General features: G+C 37.9%; 1 long non-coding RNA gene across 3 annotated transcripts; it reads left to right on the top strand.

Moving 5' to 3' along the window:
• Positions 1 to 1,254: 1,254 nt before the first annotated feature.
• Positions 1,255 to 21,119, top strand: LOC149029248 (uncharacterized). Of its 3 annotated transcripts, XR_016170970.1 has the most exons (6): positions 1,255 to 1,421; positions 1,821 to 1,936; positions 13,330 to 14,278; positions 14,640 to 14,755; positions 18,352 to 18,405; positions 18,501 to 21,119. It is a non-coding gene; the product is annotated as an uncharacterized LOC149029248 (long non-coding RNA). The 3 variants fall into 3 exon arrangements; XR_016170969.1 differs by having other exon boundaries at positions 14,640 to 18,405; XR_016170968.1 differs by having other exon boundaries at positions 14,640 to 18,801; positions 20,299 to 21,119.
• Positions 21,120 to 22,075: the final 956 nt, after the last annotated feature.

Here is a 22,075-nt window from a genome sequence, read left to right as displayed (position 1 = left end):
CTATCTACCCCTCTATATTCTTAATTTAGGATTTACTTTCAGCATTATTTATTGTTCTGCCTATTCATTCATAATCTCGGACCACATAACCGGAGCAAGCCTACAGTCGTGCCTCTGCTTCTGGTGACGGGTGGTGTTGCATCTGCATTTTAGTTATTTCCTTTTCCTTTTATTGTTTTGTTTATTGCTTTTTTGTTACTTTACTTTTGTTATTTACTTTACTTCTCGCCTATTCATTCATAATTCGGACCACATAACCGGAGCAAGCCTACGGTCGTGCCTCTTCGCTTACGGTGACGGGTGGTGTTGCATCTGCATTTTTTCTGTCTTTTATTTATGCATTGATTGTGTTTAATTTATTGTTCGTTTCAATTCGATTGCATTAGATATATAGATTAGGATCGTTTAGTTTAGTTAATTAGTTAATAAAAAAAATTGAATCATTCCACTCTCGCATTACTATTAAGAAGTTCAAATTCTAAGTGGCATATCTCCCCGAGACCGGCCCGTGGGCCCCCCGACCCCCGCGCCTCCCCGCCTGCGGTTACTTTTAAAATTCACAAACAAGTTTTTGGCGCCGTTGCCGGGGAGGTATTAGTCCACTTTGTTTTTCTAATTCTTAGGTAAATCGAAGTGATTTAAAAATAAAAAAATTCAAAGATATTACTCTTAACTTGAGTAGAAACAAAAACGTATAGTAGTCCCCACTCTACTGCAGAATCCCCAGGATTCGATTGTAGGTGGCTCCGAAGACTATACGGATTCCCTTGCTGTCAAACCTATAAGCGCTCAGCTATACGGCAACCTTACAGCTTTGGAATCATTGTTTCAATCTTTGTGGTGGGAAATTCACTACTTTCCCTTCATTTTTGTTATTTTCTTTTCTTTTATTCTTTAGTTAATGACCAATAAATTATGTCTCAATTTTGATAAATATATTTTGTAATATTAAGAAACCTAGTCTGAAACAATTCACCCAGACCACACTACAGGAATGGCTTATATATATATAGCATATATATCCTCCATAGAACATCAAGAAAAGATAGAAGTCATAGATGCTACTAGTCTGTGTACTTGTTCTCTTATTTAATACTAAGTTTTCTTTCAGCATAAAAAAAAAAAAAAATAAATAAATAAAAAAAACACATTTTTTTTTTGGTATAAAAATCTTACTTATTGGTTACTAACGATTTTTAGTATTTTTGCCCAAAATGATTTTTAGTGCTGCAAATAACTTTTTATTTCCTAGACCATCACTCCTAAACTATTCTTCTTCGTTAAAGTTTCGTGACGAAGCCTGGAATCGTCAAACCTAAGGGACCTCAGCAACACTTCTTCCCCGTCAACCCCTCTTCTCCACTGAATTGGACCCAAGCTAGAGGTGGCCAGTTTGATTGTGTGTGCCTTCACAGCCAACGGTAAGTAATTTGTACTGGAGTATCAACGTTTTCTTAACCGAATGTGTTCTGAGCTTCGGCAATCGACCTACAATTCAGTTTTCGACTTTTTTTTAAAATTTTTTTAAATATCTAGAAAAACATACTTCAGAATAGTTATCTTCGTTTTGTTCTGCATCTGGGTGGTTGTCTTGGTAGGAAATTTGGTTCCTCTATCCGAGGTGAGTTTATTTGGGTTTTTTTTTCCTGGTTTTCTTTCGTCTCTGAGATCCAATGGGTGTGAAGAAATTAGGTGATTGGAACGCCACCATTGGAAGAAATTCAGGCTTTAGGTTCTGTAGTCTTTCATCCATTCATCTTATTATGATTTCAGTTGTGTCAATGCAGAAATGTCTGATGATTTCAATTGTGCCACTGCAGAATGCATTTCAACCATTGTCAGATGTGCATTTCAGCACATACTACAAGAGAATCATGCTTCTCTAGTGTCTATAATTTTATTTCCTTGGAGTGGGTAGTCTCGGCAGTTTGTTCAAGTAAGGCTCTTTGCAATTCTTTTATCTATAGAGTGCTGAACAATTTAGCTGTGATGATCTCTGAATTGTCTATAATTTTACATAGAAATTGATTTTTTTAATCAAACCGAACATATCAAGGGAATATACAAATGTCTTGTTCAGAGATAAGGCTCTTTGCATTCTTTGATTTCTACGTTGCTGAACAATGTAGCTATGATGGATTTTCATACATAGCTTACTTGCTACTAACAGGCTAGGGAACTGTTTTAGGAAGCATTTGGTTTTGTGGTCTCATAGAAGTAGTTTCCATGGAATCATGATTTTCAATCTTTTTAATCGTTTGGTTCTGAAAAAGATGGGAGTCACCCTTTATTCGATTGGATACATTGATTCTAACTTTTAGTACAAATCCATTAATTCTACGAAAACCATCATGGTATTAAAGGATCTAATGAATCATGTGCCCGGAGAATCATCACACCCAGGAGCAACATCTTCAGCCGTTGCCACACTAATGTCACCCTGAAATTTAGGGTCAGATTTTCAGGATCTTTTGAAATAGGTCCAACACCAACTTAGGGTTTTGGGGTTAAACTAGAGTTTTGGCTAGGGTTTAGGATGGTTGTAGGACTGCTGTTTTATGTGATTTGAACTACTGTTGCTGCTAAATTAGTAATTTAGAAGCTGTTTAGAAAAGAGGGGGTTTTGAAGGTTTTAGGGTTTTATGAACATCTAGATTATTCTGCAACTACTGTTGAAGAAGATGAAGTGCAAAAAATTCTAGATTAAGGTAAAATAGGTTGGAGGAGGCAATTGACTTAGGGTTTTTACTCTAATGTTAGGTGCGACTCTAGGAAAGGTCTAGAAGGGCTGAGGAGGTAGTGTGAAATCCAGCCCTAAACCTAGCCTGAACACCCTGTTTGTTTTGGGATAAAGAAGTGACTTGTAGATATTAGACCTGTAAGTGGGACCCAGAGTTCAGTGTGGATAGGTTTAGAAGACCCTAGAAAGTCAATTCAGACCTTTCCCTAAGTTGGCTATAGGCCCAAGTGTCGGATTTAACCCCGGAGACCCAAAAATCAGCTGTTTGATGAAGGAAGACCCTTTGGTCGATCCCATCGACCAAAGCTACCTAGATTTGCTGAATTCTTATTTTTGGAAGTTTTGATTGTGAGATCCTCTATATAATGCAACCTCGTGTTAAACCCTATTGTTTGGCCTCTCAATTGCTAGTGAACGTGGGAAGAACCCTAGAGCCTCCTTCTCAAACCAAGGAAGATCCCCAAGCATTCCTCCTTGTTATTAATTTGGTTTCATCTTCAACAAGGTTAGTAATCTATCACCTTCTTCTCTGATTTCTTCTTCTTATTGTTCTAGCATGATGTTTTGATTATAGAGAAGCTGTTACACTACTGTAACTACCTATTCTCTGACTCCTTGTGTCTTAGAGTGAACCCCCAATCACTCTTTGCATTCCTTGAAGCCATATGGTGAACCTCCTCAATTCTTCATTGGTTTTTGTATGAGTTTTGGACAACATGATCATCCTACTGTACTTTTCTTTCTAATCAACGTTTAACATGTTTAATCTTAGTGTATATTGCTGTTCTAATGTATTTCATCCCTTTGAATGAATCCCCATTCATTCTAGCCATTATAGCGTTCTTTGTTGATCATCGATATAAGCATTCTAGTAAGTTTCTATTTTTGATTCTAGGATTAGTATTCTTTTGGTCTATTATTGATTTACTCTTGCTGTGATTATGAAGATGGTATTACATCCTTTCAAACACCTCTTCTATGATCTTCAAGGTAGTGAATCCATTCAATTCTAATGATGCTATGATTCCCTTATTTGATTTTCTAAAAGAGATCATGGGATATCTTCATGATGCATGTTTGATCATATTCTCTAGCATAATTGATCCATTCTTATGATGATTATTACCTCTGATACGTTATTGATATTCCATTAGGGTGAAGATTTGTTCTCTCTAATTCGTCCCTTGAATCCATGGTGTGTTTGCTATGAAAACCATGTTGTTTCCAATTTAGAAATTCATGTTCTCAAATTAGAAAGTACTGATTTTTGACCATGGATGATGTCCAATTCATGCTAGATAGTCTTAGTATGTTTGTGTGAGGTTCCCTTTTGAATTTTGGATCAATCGGACTTCAAACGAAAAAGATATGACCAAAGCAATGTAATTTGCCCGGATTGAATTCTGTTTGGTTGATCCCATCAACCAAGGACCATCGACCAAGGCTGCTGCTGATAGCAACTTTACTTAGTTTTGCTCCGTTTCAACTTCAATCTTTTGGGAATTGTTTCTTATGACCTATACATGTTTTGTCAATGGGGATTTGTGGGCGCTCAAGATTGGTTAGGTGAATTTGGAATTGTTTAGGTGAATTTGGATCTGTTCTTTGATCTCTTATTTGAAGACTATAAGTTCAGATTATGAGGTGAGTACTCCAACTCACAATATGCCTATTTACATGTCTTCTTGTAATATGACATGAATGAATGACCTAGCTACTGCTGTTTCAATTCCTTTACATCATGATACTTCTATAACTACAATAGCATGCCCATATTGTCAGTTACATATTAGAATTGATTATTGATTATAAGAATGTGATTTGGACTATGATGTGAATATGAATGTGAATGTGATTTATAATGGAATCATGATGTGATGTGAATGCTTAGGTCGTGGTTGTGGAATGGGGAATGCCCTATTGGCGTTTCTGTCTTTGGATACCGGTGGAAGTGGTACGAGACACTTTCCTATGGTGCCCCTTGACTCTTTCCATGACTACTGGTTGACATACTTAGGATTGGTCTAGTAGTGTTTGGCTAGGAATACCCTGTTATACCAGATCCGATTCGGAAGGGTATTAAGACCGAGTAACCCGTGGTAGCAATGGGGATTTGTAGGCGCTCAAGATTGGTAACCAACCCGTGAGGGGACATGAATCACATTGTGGATACTCGTGAGAGGCCATTCATTGGTAGGGTCGCATTTAGTAGACTTGGGCTCATGGGCGTTCAAAACCGGTAGCCAACCCGTGAGAGGACATGAGAGCTTCCCGTCTATTATTTGTGGATGACCAATAGGGTTAATGAGTCCGTAGTCCAAGTTGGTTGTAGCCATAGGATACACTGACTCTAGTGAGAAGGATACCAGAAAGGATTGCTCGGGGCGAGGAATGGACGTATCTGGACTTGAGTTGATATAACTAAGTAGAAGATTTGTATTTGGCTAGGCTTTACCTTGACATGCGCTAACACTTAGACCAATGGTGATGTGAGAGCAGTGACCTAAACCCAAGCCATGGAATGTCCTGAGGGATGCCGGACCCATTACTAATCGATGATGTGTGAATTGAGACCTTCCCAAAGAAGTATGGTGCTATGACTTAACGCATGTCTGCCAATAAAGACTAGCATACATACATAGAGTTAGAAGCATACTTGCATATATTGTCTCATATCTTTGCATATATGTTTGCCTATGAATGCATGTGAAGATGCTTATTGTGTTTGGATTACTTGCTAAGTTCTTTTGAGCTTACCCTTTGGGGGACTTGTTTTAGATGACATTGCAGGACCGAAAGAGAACTCGTGCACCAGCACGGAGGACCTTTCCATATATGGTACAGCTCCGGAAGTCCTTGGACAAGGTAATGAACAGCGAGGCAGCCAACACTTGGATTTGGACTACGTTGATGGCTCCTATTGACGGCAGCCGCCATCGTCTTATTCGCCGATGGGATCGTGCGCTAGATGCTGATCTGAAGCTTCAAGAGCATAACCCAAAAGTGAAGAAGATGAAGACTAAAGAAGAAGAAGAGCTGACTGAAGATGTGGATTAGATCCTCTTGTTTCTTTTAGTCTTTTCCTTTTACTTGTATTAGCTTAGAGCTTTACTTTAGATTTCGATCTACCTTCTGCATATGTTTGTGGGGTATATTTCCGTTATACTCTACAATTGTCTTTTGATTTGGTATCTTGTTATTCCGCACTCAGATATTCTTTAGTGATCCTTCTGAGATCCTTTCTTGACTTTTATTAATAAATTACTTGAATACAATGATTTTTGTTCTTGCTTTTGATTATGTTATTGTGCTAAATGGATATGATCGTTCCTAAACTTGATCTTCGGGGCTGTGGATCACACACTTGGGTATTCCAGATAGGGTACCGGCAGGGTGGATGTGACAGGTAGAGTTTATGAAGATGGATGGCTGTTGCTATTGCAGAAACAGGGAGGAAAGGGGGAGGGCTTGCAGATGCCAGGGAAGAGGGTAGAAGTTGTTAGGCTAGTAGGGGTAGGGGAAGGGGAAGGGGTGATTTGCGGGGGTTAGGGCTGTCTTTGAGGTCTAGGATTGAGGGCATGGAGTTTCCTACTTGTGATTGAAGACTTGCTGAAATTCTGTGTTGAATGCTTGAAACAATGAATGAAGCTTTGAAGGTTGAAGAATACCTCACACAAACCTAGATGCAATGTGTCTCTTAGAATCCCATGACTTCTCAAGTCAATTTCTCAAACTCAAATTTCATTCAATAATCAAGATTGCCAATTACAAGAAAGATTTAGGCTATTTATAGCCACCAATACCCAACTGAACTCAAAGACTCTTTCCTAGTTTTAAACAAACTCACAATAAGACTTCCAAAAAGGAAATAACTCTTTCCTAATTTAAGACACCTAAAAAATAGGACTCCTTAATAGAAAATCTAATTTAAAACAACTCAAAGACTCTTACCAAGCTAGAAGTTCGGCCGAAAAGGAAACAAACAATTACTTAACCACTGAGACCCCAAAGTAGGAGATAAACTGAACTAACTAATTTGACTAGACTTGGTCTCCATTAATACTCAATCCAGGGGTAGAAATGACTAATCTACCTCTTGAATGGATTCGGCTCCTCTTAGTTGGGCCTTCATTGGGGGCTGGCTAGGGCTGGTTACATCACATGCTTGCAAGTATTTTCTAGGTTGCTAACCCTAGATCTGCAAAATCAAAGAACCTGTTATGCTTCTTCCCTTTCTGCAAACTTGGGAGTATCTTCTTCCACCTTTGCAAATCTGCAAATTGAAGGCTGTTCGTTCATGTATTGCAAACCCTAGATCTGCATAATCAAAGAATCTCTTCCGCTTCTATAGACATGCGGGTATCTTCTTTTGCTTTTGCAAACCCACGAGTATCTTCTTCCGCTTTGCAAACCCTGATGTAAAACCAGATTTGGGGTTAAGGGTATTCTGGGAATTTTCCTAAATCTGAGGGCTGCCCAGGAATTCCAGCAAATAAGACTGATGTTTTTGGACTGGTTTTAGATTCACAAGCAATAGGTCAAGGCCTAGGGGTATTTGGCCAAGCTTGGGATGAAGGGGGCTGTGGATTTCAGACTTAGTAGAACAGTTTCAGATCTGGAGCTTAACAGTAAGGTTCGTAAAACTAGGGTTTAGGGTTCGATTGGGTGCGGAATGGGGCTACTGTTGTGGTTTTATAATTTCAGACTTATTCCTAATGGTTTTAGGCCTAGTTGGAGGTTTCCTTCTTAAGGTGGGACTTTTATGGAAGTGAACTAGTGTGAGGATTTTGAAAGTGGAATGGAGTAAGTTTGGGAGAAGCTAATCCTAAGGGGTTTTAGAATATGAATGAGGGTTTAGGTATGGAGGTTGAAGATGAATTGCAGAAATTTAATGGAGAAGAAGTGCAGAATGTTTAGAGGTGTTATGATTTTATGGTTTAGATGGTCATATCGGCCTGAAACTGGGAGGGGAAGCCAGTAGGATTAGGGGGATAATATTCCTAAAGTTTGGACAGATCTAATGTTTAGATTGACATAGATCTGACTTTGAATTTTGGGTTTAGGAAAAAGTCCAAAAATTGCAGAAAAACACCAGAAAATCAGAAAAGGGGTGATAAGGGCATTAGGATCGTGGCTTTAGGGTGCTTTTGGTAACGATCTTTTCTGAGAACGACATTCTTTGCGAGTGTTTTCTAGCGTTTTTATCAAAGAACTGTGGTCTGAGCACAATTTTGACTGTTTGGTAAAATCTATCTTTTAAACACTTGAGGTGATGGAGATTTAAACAAAAGAAAAATTCATATGAAGGCGGGAAGGAGTTAGAAGTTGCGTGTGAATGAAGTTTGGGTTGAATGGTCCTCTTTGATGTAATTTTGACGTGCTTTTTGTTTTTGAGAACGACGAAACAAGTCAAATTTGTTTTGCATAAAGCCTTCGCAGACAAGAAAATTGGACTGGTTCGTTTCCCTAAAAATGAAAGAACGACCCCACCAATCGCTTTTTGGCATTCTTCAGCATTTTGAGAATGGAAGAATGCCAAAAGCTATTCCTTGGCCCGTTACCAAATGCACCCTTAGTGTTTGGGGGTGGGGGGTGGCTAAGGGTGGGGAAGGGGTTGGGGTTGTACTTACTTGATGGGGGAAGGACACTTGAAGGCTGCTGAAATTTTGAAAGTTCTTGGACTGTCGCAAGCTTGAAGAAGATGAAGAGGATGAAGAAGATGAAGAAGGCTGAACTTGAAGAAACTTTGCTCAACTAGGGCCCCCTTAACTGGGAACCCTGATCCTCAAACTTAATCAACTTTATTAAACATCCAAACTGAAAATTACATAGAAATTTATAGCCTTTACGAACTCTGAAATCAAATCAAACTCAATTCCTAACTGACTTTAACTTAGGTCCCTTATCTAACTAGGAACCTTGTCCAGTTAACTCTATCTAGATAAGAAACTACTAGAACACGTTATTTGGGACTCTTAAATCTGATTAGAATCCCAATAAAGGACAAAAACCCAAAGACAAATTCTAATCAAAAGAAAACTTTGAAAAGATAGGAACCCTCTTTGTTAAAGAGTCTTATCTTATCCACAACTCAAATAAGAATTTAAATTAGACCATCACTCAGAATACCAACCCAAATAAAAAAAAAAAAAAAGTAAAATTAGATCTATAACCCTTGGATCTGGGGATTCCAACCCAGACTCATTTTGAGCCCTAAAAGGGCTAAATATGACCAAAATACCCTTGGGGTATTCGGCTAGCTTTGGATTGGGCCTTTTGGGCCCAACTATAGGGGGGTCAACCTTGGTCACATCAAAAACCCTTGTCAACTTTTGCACTTTTGGTGTGATGCCCTGCATGTTTTTATATTATTTTATTATTGTGTGTGAATGTGTCAGTCTTTAAGATTATTAAAGGATCCGATGGTTTGTTTGATGGTTTAATCAAATGATCGAGTGTAATTAAAGAATAGCTTAAATGAGGCTAGATTCCAATTGATATTTTGGTCGAGGTCAGACATAATTTGTGGGTCCCACAACGGTGGAATTAGACTGAACTGAAAACGATGAAATGATCAGCATAATTTTCTGAATCTAGAGATATTAATATCCGTACCTCAAAATGGGTCTTGCGTAAGATAATAGAACGGGCCCACGAGCCCATAAAGAAGCCCACTATTTAATTAAATATATTTACATATACATAATATAGTATATATTATATATTCATCACATCACACGTAAGAGAATTAGGAGGAGAGAGAGAGGGAGGAGGTGACACTTCCCACTCTCCCTCCCACCTGCATGGCTGATTTTTACGAAAGGTGGCATATAATATATGTGAGGTGCTAAAAGTGAACTTAAGATGAAAACAGATTCTCTCTATTACCTTTATGCGTGTAGTAAAGAGAGGAGGAGTTGAGAAGGAGTTAAGAAGAAAGAGAGAAGAAGCCAGAGAAGGAGTTAAGAAGAAAGAGAGAAGAAGCCATTAAAGAGACCAGAGAGAGAGAGAGAGAGAGAGAGAGAGAGGATGAGAGAGAAAATAATAATACAAAAAGAAAACCCCTTGTTGGCTTCCGCGTATTCGAAATAACCATTAATTGTTTGGGATACATGAGGGAGAGTGGATTTTTAACTGAACCAGGATCAAGACACACACATGGAACATGAACAGGTAAGCGATATCGACCAACCCATGTGTGTTATAAGTAGGTGATTAGTGGACAGATAGTATTCGTATGTTAATATAGAATTGATTTTATTTACTCATGCAATTTATGAAAATGCATGATATATTGTTTTGTGAATGGAATAGAAATGCATGGGATCGGATGACAGCTAAATGACTTGATTGAACTGCTTGGATTGAAATGTTGATAGTATTCTTGAGATGTTGAATTATAAATTTAAAATCATGCTTATGTTTGTTAAATGTAGAATTATCATGCTCTTATATTTAAATGATTGGATTGTATGAATTGTGTCTAGTTTTATTCAAATGAGACTAAATGATGATTGAAATGAAAAATGTACATCGAAATAGACAGAGCATGGTAATGCAATACTGGAATTGAATATAAACAAGAGTAAAAGAAGAAGAAATAAAATGTTAATGCCTTCTGTAAGTCATGGTACTTAACGTACCCAAATGGGAAGGCATGAAGTGGCTTCTGTAAGTCCTGGTACTTAGTGTACCCAAATGGGAGGGCATGAAGCAAGACTGAAAAGTGGAAAGATATACTAGACTGATGATGGCCTTCTGTAGAGAACACCTGGCTTTGTGCCAAAAGACTGAAAATAGAATCTCTTCATGAGAACCTCTAAGACTGAGACTGAGACTGATGCCACTTGTGTGGTTTAGACTGATGGTGCTCTCTCTATAGGTAGTGCTAGGTCTGGTTTAATAATGAAGAAGGAAAAGGAAAATGAAAAGAAAATTGGAATGCATGATGTTATATGAGTTTGATGTGATACTTGATGCATGATGAAGTGCCTGACTTACTCACATGGTTGTCTATATTGCTTACTGGGCCGTAAAGCTCACTATTGTGAATGTTGGCAAGTCCTCAAATACATGATAAGGGCATGAGTGCTGCCACCTGACAATGCCTTTAAAGTGGAAGATGAAAACTCTTTTTCTTTTGTTGCAACTGATGTTGGTTTAACTGAACTGTGAATGTATATATTCCTTTGAGATTGTATGTACTTAACTAAATACTGTTGAAAGGTCAAATGTAAACATATCAGGACTTTAGACTGTATACATATGTTTATGAGTCAAATTGTCAAACTGGTTTTTTGTTTTTGTCCTTGAAAATGTTTAGTTTAGCATTTTGTTTTAGTGGTTATAAACAGGTTGATGATGAGAGGAACTGTCACGTGCCCTAGTTGAATGTCCATAATGCGGGCCCCACCAAGCCAGTGAAAACTGGGGTTGTGAAGTTCAGAGGTTGTGGATCTTGTCTATAGTCAACATTTGCAAAAAATCGGGGCGTGGAGTTGGAGTTAGAAATAAACTAGATTTAAGATTTTGGTGAGATCTTGTAGCTAAAGAAGGCAAGAGTTCCTAATAGTCTTCCACATTTTCTGTTTTGAAAGGTGAAGCTTTTAATTTTATCCTCCACCCTTGTTGGTTTTGCACAAATGAGAAAACAATTATAATTTCAGAGGCATTGCAATTTCATTTCTGTACAATTATTGTAGCCACTGAAAACTTTGCCAAGGTTAATAAGATTGGTGAAGGGGGTTTTGGTAATGTTTATGAGGTAAGGCCTAAGAACTAATGAGGAAATTACACTCATAATAGTATTTTGACTACTTTAATTCTTGTATATTTCACATGTCTTGGTGCCATTGAATAAAATGTCTGGTCACTGATTGTTGTGTCCAAAATTGGTTGACCATCCTGGTAGCTCTACTGGTTACCTACGCACACAAAGATGTCAGCGTGGCCAAACCTTGGGTAGGTCAAGAGGCTGCCTCCGATGATCAAATCAGTCAAGAACATAACTAATGAATGGTTCCAGACTAGTTTGTCACAGAGCTAGAGTTAATTGAGTTCTAGTTTCCTGTAGGTTAGCTAGTTTTTGGTTTATATAGACTGACCTATGGTGCTGTAGGCCGTTTGATGGTGGATCTTGCATAGATCTCCTTGTCTTGGTGATTGCCATATCTAGGGCTATGCTTTGGGGGCTGTTAAGTCATGCCCCGTTAAAAGAGGGAAGGTGGCTGCTAACCTCTATCCCTTGTTGATTGGGATGCTCTCACGTATCCTTGATTCGGTGTTGAATATCTCACCATGGGCAGATATGACTCTCAATTAGTTATGTTTGTTCTTTGGCATGCCACGTCATCAATGTCAAATTGCTCATATTTCATATTTGGTACAAGTCTGTCATGGAGGTCTACTGGATGGAGACTGGGATATTCCGGCCTAGTGATGGTTCTCATGTATGCCATGTTGTCACTTTTCCCAGGTTGTATGTGCCATCATCAGGCAAAGATGGACCTAATGAGATAGGCTCAACAGAGCCTGAGAAATACCCGGCCTTAAGGTAATTTTGCCATTACAAGAGCCCCCATTCCACTAGCCTAACCTCTCAGGTGGTTGGGCGGGTGGAATGTCCATAGACCACAAATATCCCGCTTTTGAAGAGTTGTGGTATTTTGCTCGAATTCATTATCAGCTCTTCCTGACTACTAATCCAGTAGCCCCCCAAGCATAGTTTAGTGGTGAACGTAGTCCTTATGTTGAGCAGCTACTTAGTGTTACTCCTCCATCGCCCCCACAACCAGCATTTTTTAACTAGGCAAGTTTATTTAAGGACAAAATATACGGGATGCCGGATCAAGTTGATCTATAAATAAAATTAGATTGGCAGAAACGTTACAAGATCATGGAAGGGATTGCTTGGGGGCTTCTTTATCTTCATGAAGATTTTCACCTTCGAATTATTCATAAGGATCTTAAAGCGAGCAATATCTTGTTAGATGAGGAAATGAATCCCACAATCTCAGACTTCAGAATGGCAAGAACTTTTGGCATCAGCCAAACTGAAGCAAGTACAAATAGAATAGTCGGGACTTAGTAAGTTTCATAGTCTCATTCCTTCACGCATTCACATTTTTGTAAAATATTGGCTAATATTTATAGGCTCTGGCCTGGCTTGGTGAGGAAAAGCAATTTTTTTACAACTTCTGTTATCTTGTTTCACCAAAGAAGTGATGAAATTGATAGAGTAATAGACATGTTGCTAAATCATATGCACCTGACTTGATTTTGGGCAGGGCTTATAGCTATTATACTTTGCGGAAAATAACTGGTATAATTTTTCATCATGAAGATGGTTCAGCCCATCTGGAATTTGCTTGACATGAAAATGGAATTTTGTTAGGACTACTGACTTGATATCAATTGCGTCAAACAAAGGTAGCTAACTCACACAAGAAAAAAGAGTTCAGTTTGTGCCTTGAAGCTAAATTAGAGCCTACCTAAAATTAACCACTCAAGGAGAAATGAGAAATCTGACGTAGTAGATTCAATCTCTAAGTAACCTTAGTTGTTTAAATTATCTTATAAATTGATTGCAGTGGTTACATGTCTCTGGAGTATCATTAATGCACAGGCAGTTCTCAATAAAATCAGATGTTTTCAACTTTTGTCATTTGGTGTATCGGTTTTGGAGATTATAAGTGGAAGAAGAACAGTAGTCTCTGTCTAACAGAGTAAGCAGAGGACCTTATAAGCTATGTAAGTATGGATTTTTGTGCTTCTTCCTTATCATATATTTGCTACTACTACTACTACTAAAAAAATATATTTGTTCATTTAGTTTTCTATATAAGAGCTGATTGGCAAATCTGCTGAACCTAAGGATCTACTTGTATATGTATTTTGCAGGCATGGAGGCATTGGCAAACAGAAACAGCATTGGAGTTGGTTGATCCAATCTTGATAGAAAATTATTCAACAAGTGAAGTTATGAGATGCATTCATATTTACTTCTTGTGTGTTCAAGAAAATGTAGATGATTGACCCACTACGGTGAACATAGTCATTATTGTTGGGCAGCTACTTAATTACCTCTCTATTGCCCTCACAACCAGCATTTTTTATGCGAAGCAGAACTGAACCAGGCAACTTTATTGAAGGACAAAATTTGTGGGATGCCGGCTTTAAGTTAATCTATAAATAAAGTGTCAATCACCAGGTTAGAGCCCCAATAGAATGAGTGGTTCAAGGTGATGTAGAGTATAAATGAGTACATGCTAGTCATCAAGTTAACAAAATGTCATGACATCAGAACTTCCCAGCCAAGTCGATGTATCATCTCTCCTAAACAATATGAGTGAACGTCGTTTTTTTGGAACAAGAGATTTTATGCCATTCTTCTTCTCCATTAAAGCTTTGTGATGATGCTTGCAATCGTTGAATCTAAGGGATGTGCAACACTTCTTCCCCTTCAATCCCTCTTCTTCCGCTGTATTGAACCCATGTTAGAGGTGGTCGAATTGCTTGTGTGTGCCTTCGCAGCCAACAGTAAGTATTTTGTAATGGAGTATCCAATGTTTTCTTAAGCTAATATATTCTCAGCTTCAGCAATCGATCTATAATTCAGTTTTCAGGCTTCCTTCCCCCCCCCCCCCCCCCAAATTCTTGAAAAACATACTTCAGAATACTTGTCTTCACTTTGCTTTGCATGTTGGTGGTTTTCTTGGTAGCAAACTTGGTTCCTCTCCACGAGATGACTATTCTCCCTTTTTTTTTCGGGGAACTAGGCGATTGGGTCGCCACTATTGGAAGAAAGTTCAAGCTTTAGCTTCTGTCATCTTTCATCCATTCATCTTATGTCTGATGCATATATATTATATATCTTATGATTTCAATTGTTCCACTGCAGAAGGCATTTCAGCTATTTTCAGATGTGCGCATCAGCACATACTACAAGAGAATCATGCATCCCTACTGTTTTTAATTTAATTTTTTTGGAGTGGGTAGTCTCGGCAGTTTGTTCAGGTAACGCTTTTTTCCATTCTTAATCTCTAGATTGCTGAACAATATAATTGTGATGAACTGTGAATTGTCTCTTATTTTACATAGAAATTGATTTTTTGTTATCATACTGAACATATCAAGGGGATATACAGATGTCTTGTTCAGCTAAGGCTCTTTGCGTTCTTTAATTTCTACATGAATGAACGATGTAGCTGTCTACTTATAGATAGATTATTTTCTACTATGGATTGTCTAATTCTACTTATACATAGATTACTTGCTACTAATGGCTAGGGAACTGTTTTAGGAATCATATGGGGTGGTTTCACAGATTTAGTTTCCATAGAATCATGATTTTGAATCTTTTTAATTGTTTGGTTCTGGAAAAAGATGGAGGCACCTGCATTTTGTTGGATACGTTGTGATAGGCCTCTCATAACGCGGGTGTACAAGCGAAAGGATAAGAGGAAGAGCACAAGATCACCTCCAGTGGCTGAAGGGGACAAAAGTGAGGAGGAGACAGTTGGCAACATTCTATTGGATAGCAATCATTATTCTGCTCACAGCAGGGGTGCAGAAGTGACAGTCCAGGTGGCAAGAGATGAGTGGGAAGGGATGTAAGAGTTTGTTAGGCTTGTTAGAATATGTTAAGCGTGAGGAGGAAAGGAGAGGGGAGAGCAGAAAATAGCAAGCCGTGCTTGTGGGAGAGGGAAGACCTCTCAGGAGAGCTCTGGGTATTGGAGCTGTTTTTGTTATCAGGGTAGTGTAGTTGTTTTTGCTATCTTAAATTAACTATCTGCTAGTAGGAATCAGTTTGTGTTCATTAGTGTTACTTACTTTGCATCACTTAATGAATTCAACTGTTATGCTACTGTTGTTCTTGCTGTTTTGAGATGAAAGTGAGGCAGTAGTAATCTATTCTTCTTTATTGTTCTTGAATTTAATGGGAGACACAGTAAGGTTCTATCATGTTGATTCTAATTTTTAGCATGGTAGAAGATCGAGAGCAAGATCTCACCACTTTGAAAAACCGAGATCTTGACCATCTCGGGCGATTTTTTGGTGTCAACTCGGTGGCCCATCTCGATGAGTTTTAGGGACCCAATTGGACTGAAACTTGGTATTCAGCCTATTTAAGGCATTTTGAACACATTTGTGGCCTTGGATTTGTCAGAAAAACAACCCTAAGTATGATTTCTAGGTCTACCCATAGTGTGAAACTGAAATGTTGTAGGATTAGGGAATGCAAGGTTATACAACATGTAATATAGAACCTTTAAGGCATATAAATGGAAAACAAGTGTATCAAATGCATTAAATAACCTAAATATCATCAAAATTCCATCCATATGAGTATCACAATCTCAATTTTCAAGAAAAGAATAATAAAATTATACAACCATTAGAAGTTCTATATAATTCATTAAATCATAAGTTCATAAGATAAGCGGAGAATGATTGATCTTTCTTCGATGTTGTAGATGTGCTGAGAGTAGTTGCAAGTGAAAGTCCAGCTGAAATCCGCAAAAAAGGGCATAAATTGAGAGTTCCAGCGTGATATGGTGAGATCTCAAGTGAGATATCCCAACTCTCTGCTCTCAATCTCCATCTCGTCTCACTTATTTGAAAAAGCGAGATATCTCGCGAGATCTGCCACCATGATTCTTAGTACAAATCCATTAATTGTTTGGAAACCACTTTAATAGGTAGTAGAATCCACATTTTGGACCCATGGTATAAAAGGATCTAATGAACCATGTGCCCGGAGAATCATCACACCCACGAGTAGTGTCTTCAACCCTTGCCACACCTGCAGGTATCTTCTTCCACTTCTGCAAATTTTTGCAAAATTGAAGGTTGTTCTTTTGGAGGTTGCAAACCCTAGGTCTGCAAAATCAAAGAACATGTTTTGCTTCTTCCCCTTCTGCAAACCAGCGAGTATCTTCTTCCATCTTTGCAAATCTGCAAATTGAGGTCTGTTTGTTTGTGGGTTGCAAACCTTAGATCTGCATATTCAAAGAATCTCTTCCGCTGCTATAGACACGCGGGTATCTTCTTTTGCTTCTGCAAACCCATGAGTATCTTCTTCGACTTCTGCAGACTCTTGCTAGCATTTGTACTTTTGGAGGTTGTGGATCTTGTCTACAGTCAATATTTGCAAAAAATTGGAGCTTGTTCTACTACAATCAACATTTGCACTCAGTCAGAGGGATTCTTCTTCTGATTTGGTCCTTTCCATGATCAGAAACTGCAAGTGTGAGAATTATATGAATCTATGTTGATTGAATGTTTATTTTTGCAACAGAAGATTTCCTCACACCTTTTTTTGGGCACACCTCTGATTTTTTTTAAAAATTTTTGGTGAGGTGCTTTTTGGTGGCATTACTGAGCTCTAGATTTGCTTCTCTTAGATCTGCATAATCTGCATAATCAAAGAATCTGTTCCCTTTTTTTTGCTTCTATAGACACACGGGGATCTTCTTTTGCTTCTGGAAACCCATGAGTATCTTCTTCTGCTTCTGCATAACACTTGTTAACATTTGCACTTCTGGAGGTTGTGGAACTTGTCTACAGTCAATATTTGCAAAAAATCGGAGCTTGTTCTTCTACAATCAACATTCGCACTCAATCGGAGGAATTCTTCTTCTCATTTGGTCCTTTCCATGATCAGAAACTGCAAGTGAGAATTATATGAATCTATGTTGATTGAATGTTTATTTTTGCGACAGAAGATTTCCTCACACCTTTTTTTGGGCACACCTCTGATATTTTTCTTTTTGTGAGGTGCTTTTTGGTGGCACTACTGAGCTCTAGATTTGCTTCAACCTTGCTTTAGGTTATTTTTCAGTATTTCACTCTTTATTTTTGTCTCACTTTTGCTTTCCTTTGCATTTAGTAAAATACTCCTCGTGTATATGTTGGAGTGTAATATTATGCTGCATTTTATTCCTAGTTACCAATTACTACATTTTAGTAAGTACTTTGGGTTATTTTGTTTTTCGTGCTATAGTGGTCATTTGAATTGAAGTTATCTAATGTTATTTTTTTAATTTGTTTGCTAAATATCAGAAAATGTGTATCAACAATAAAAACAATAGAAAATTCCAAAAGAGGAGTCATACTTGTGGGAGGAGAAGTTATGGACAACGTTTTCACATGAAAGTATATTTCTTAAAGGTTACTCCATTCAAATTGTTATTAAGAACATGCATGTAAACCATTCAAATTGCATTCAAATTCGGGATACAATGGCATGTTTCCCACCCCTATGTTTTCCTAGTTGATTCTTGTCTTGCCGTATTTATTAGTAGGGCTGATGTTGTTATTTACTCTGCTTTGTTGTTTAATTTGTGTTTTATCAGGTTAGAAGCTGCTGCAATGCCCTCTCTATTTATCATTTCCCATGAATGATTGCCTTACCCTGAATATTAGATAACCAGCCCTTGTAGGTCTCCTTGTCTTTAAGGTTTCCCCTGCATCAGTGTTCTTGAACAATAACTCAATAGTGTCAATTAATTTAGGTAGTGATAAACTGTTTTGTTTCATTCCATCAATAACTACTATAAGTTTCACCTAATTTGGCAATTAATTTTGATTTATATTCAATTGATCAACAGGACCAAGTTAATTACGAATCTAGGTTTCGAATAAGTAATCTCATTTTTTGTTTGGTAAGAGATGAGTCATTGTTACTTTTCAGGCATATCTTCCATGAATTTTATCTACTAGTTGCTTTCTTTATGAAGTCTGTGCATTGTCATTGCAGGTTATAGCTATCTCAGTTGATGGGATTTTTGGTGTTGCTATTGCCACATAGGCTATCTTCTGTATTAACCAGTTGTTGGATGAATTACGACTCTGGTTGATCTTGGGTTTTCCTTCTTTTTCTTGTTCTATATTAAACAATTTTTTTGATCTGAAGGATTGATTCTTATTATTTGTATAGCAGTTGTTTCAGTTCAAATGAAATTTAATGTTGAGTAGGGAAAAACCAAGGTATGAAACTTGAGAAGCTGAGTGATGAAGCAGTTGAAGATATACTGGAGAAGACCATGGCAGTTTTCATTGTTAGTACACCACCTTCTCCTTAATTCTTTTGGCAGCTTTTTTTGTATCTAATTCTATTGATTCTCTCTTGTTTATGATCTGGATTCTAGGTCTCGACTCTGAAAAGTGTTTATTGGTATCCTTCAGTTTCCGTGTTTGAACTTTTAGCTCTAGTTAATGAATTTTATGGACATGTGCTTAGTGACCTAGTGCAGTGTAGGGTGTATGATGAAATTCATGGTTGTTCATTGACTGCGATCAACCCTTGCTTGGATGATGAAGCTCCAAAGGACCATGCGTTTGTTGATGAGTTTAGTTGTATAGGTACAATCTGTTTTCACACCTTGGTTACTGCATGGCATTTTTATGGGAAATGGAAATTTTTAATGGCTTTTTGTTCGTAAACCATTCTAAAGGCGTATTGTTTCTAAAGCCTCAGACTTTCCTTCTAAGAAAGTATGCTTTCTACAGTGTAGATTAGTTCTAAGCTATATTTTGTAGGTTTCTTTTACTTCTTGATGGGAGTCTAAGTTAGGAGTCCTAAAGGTGCTAGGAAGTTAATAATTTTGAAGTTTCTATTTTCTTGCACTAGTCTATGTAAAGGATTTAATACTTTTGATGTGATAAGAATCGTGTATGCAAGGTTTAAAGTATCCCACGATACCATACGATACTAGTTGATACGTATCCATATTTGACCCAACCGATACGATACATCTCGATATGTCTCTCCATTGAATTACACTAAAGCTAGAGTGATACAATACTCGATGTAGGACGATACGTCTTTTAAAATCACCTGACCGATACGATACTCGATACTGATACTTTAAACCTTGCGTGTATGTATGTGTGATGTATCTTGGCTTTTTTTTTCTTTCTTTTCTTCTTTCAAGATTTCTGTTTGTACACTCGGCACAGTATTTTATTCTTTTTCTATTCTTGCATTTCTGTAAGCTTTAACTGTTCCTACCTGTTTTTCTCACTCCTTTTACTGCTATTCAGCCTCCGAATTTAAAGACCCAAGAATTTTCTTGCTTGCATATTGTTTTGTATCCAACCTCAATTTTTTCTTACAGAATTCAGCTTATACAGTCGATCCATCTATAAATCTGTAGAGAGAATCAATATTGCCTACCTGATTTTATGTATCTGAAGCTGTGATTGCATTGTACAAAGTCTGGTCTATCTTTGATATCATCTCATTATATTCAATTTTTGAATACTAATAGTTGTTATTCTTTTCCTCTTCAATCAGTAAAGTTTTAAGTTGTTTGCCATGTAGCTAAACTAGTATTTGAGTACTCACATTTCTTTAAATAGTAGTTCTAATTCTTTTCCTTTACCTGATTCTTTTCCCATCACTTTTGCTACTTTTTTCTTCTAATACGGTTATCCTTGAAATTAAATCTTGTGATGTCTTGGAGCTGTACTGATTTTACAGACTTTTTAACTACTTTATTGCAGATAGACATTTAATCCCTTATATGTCTTTGTGTTTGGCTGACTTCTTACAGGTAAGAGCATAACCATCTCATATCCTACTGCAAATTGGAAACAGCTTTTGCAAGCTTCCTGGTGTGATGTGAATCGGATCTAGGACCATCCAAAGAAGGCCTAGGGAGGTGTCTAGTGCCCTATGGCCCTGCCAGTAGCCCAGGAAATTAAATCTTGTGATTTCTTGGAGCTGGACTGATTTACAGACTTTTAACTACTTTATTGCAGATAGACATTTAATCCCTTACATGTGTTTGTGTTTGGCTGACTTCTTACAGGTAAGAGCATAACCATCTCATATCTTAGTTCTGCATATTTTGGCCAGCATAGGGACATTTTGGTCATTTTGCATGTTCCTGGCCCCACCCACCTTGATGTAAGTAGACCCAGAATTTTATTAGGATTCTACTCCTAATCTTAATTTAATATTTGAGTTAGTCTTGGTTGGGTTATGGAAGAGTCCAAGTCAACTTAGGAGCCCAATTAGAGAGGGATTCTTTTAGTTGTAGTTCAAGTTCTACTAGGAGACTAGTCCTACTCTTGTTTTGCAATTTGGGTCATTCCAGGATGAGACAAGTGAGGGTCCTTAATGGAGTAGGAGTACTTCCAAGTATAGCAGTAGTTCTTTGTTTTGGTTTCTAAGTTGGAGTCCTATCTTAAAATGGATTTCTTCTTAAATTAGAAGTCCTAATATATTTTCACTTTTTATTTAGATAATAGTCCTCGTTTGTTTGCTTCCCAATTTAAGTTCAAATAGGAGTTCTAGTTTGAATTGCTTTCTGATCTTGAGTCCTAGTATGAATCCTTCAAGTAAGGCTATAAACATTGCACTTTAATTCTAATGAAGACAGCTTTCATGAATTATTGAAATGGACTTGTTTGAAGGAGTATCGATTAGAGTCGTGGGCTTCAGGTGGCTTGTGACTCAAGCACCCCACCCTTGCCCCTGGCTTTCTTCTTCCTTCTCTTCATGTCACAGCCTTCAGTCTCCCCCTCCCCATAGCCTGCTCCAACCCTCCACGTCCCTAGTTTTCCTAATTCCAATCCCCTACCCCATTGCACCCTTCCCCTTCCCCCTACTCTTCCTCCTTTATGGCAGCAGTAGCTTCCCCACCCCCAAAACCGAAATCCTAGACCATAACTCACCCATCCCCCTGTCCCACACTTTAGGAATCTCATCCCCCCAATCCTAGCGACATTCCCACTCAATTTCAGCCCAATTAGGCCAACCAAACCTAGTTTAAACTTAAGTCCACTCAGTTGCTGCCTAAATTCCCAGAAACCCTAGAAACCCTAACCTTCTTTTACTTTGACCTTTCAAACCTTTCATCGAGATCCTATTTCCTTTTGGAGTCATCATACCAACCCCTTCTTTACCCTCGATCTTAACCCTAATCATATCCACCCACTAGAGACCCTAAAATTATGAAAACCTTAATTTTCTTAGACCTTAGATTTGGAGTTCAGTTCTGAATTTTAAATTACAGCATTTGGAATTTAATAAACCTTAGACCCAAAGCCTTACCCGAACCCTAAAGTCCCTATTCCCAAGCCCTAGAACCATTCCCATTACACTATACCTAAGCTTCAGGGTTATAAAACCCTAATTTTAGTGCTGGTTCACTTGAATAGATGCTGAAGATTAGCCCCTGAATTGGGGGCTTACATCATGGTGGGTGCTAAAGCCCTGAGAAAATGGTTATATGTTACTCTTTTTCTGTCATCCATCTTCAGGAGGTTTTTTGAATATATGATCCTTCTCAGTTTGAGTTTCTGTAACTCGTCTTGATGATGCTT

This window comes from Hakea prostrata, chromosome 1, assembly GCF_041222555.1.
Source record: "Hakea prostrata isolate BN-2017 chromosome 1, UWA_Hpros_2, whole genome shotgun sequence".
Taxonomy (NCBI): domain Eukaryota; kingdom Viridiplantae; phylum Streptophyta; class Magnoliopsida; order Proteales; family Proteaceae; genus Hakea; species Hakea prostrata.
This window is presented reverse-complemented; position numbering and strand designations above follow the sequence as displayed.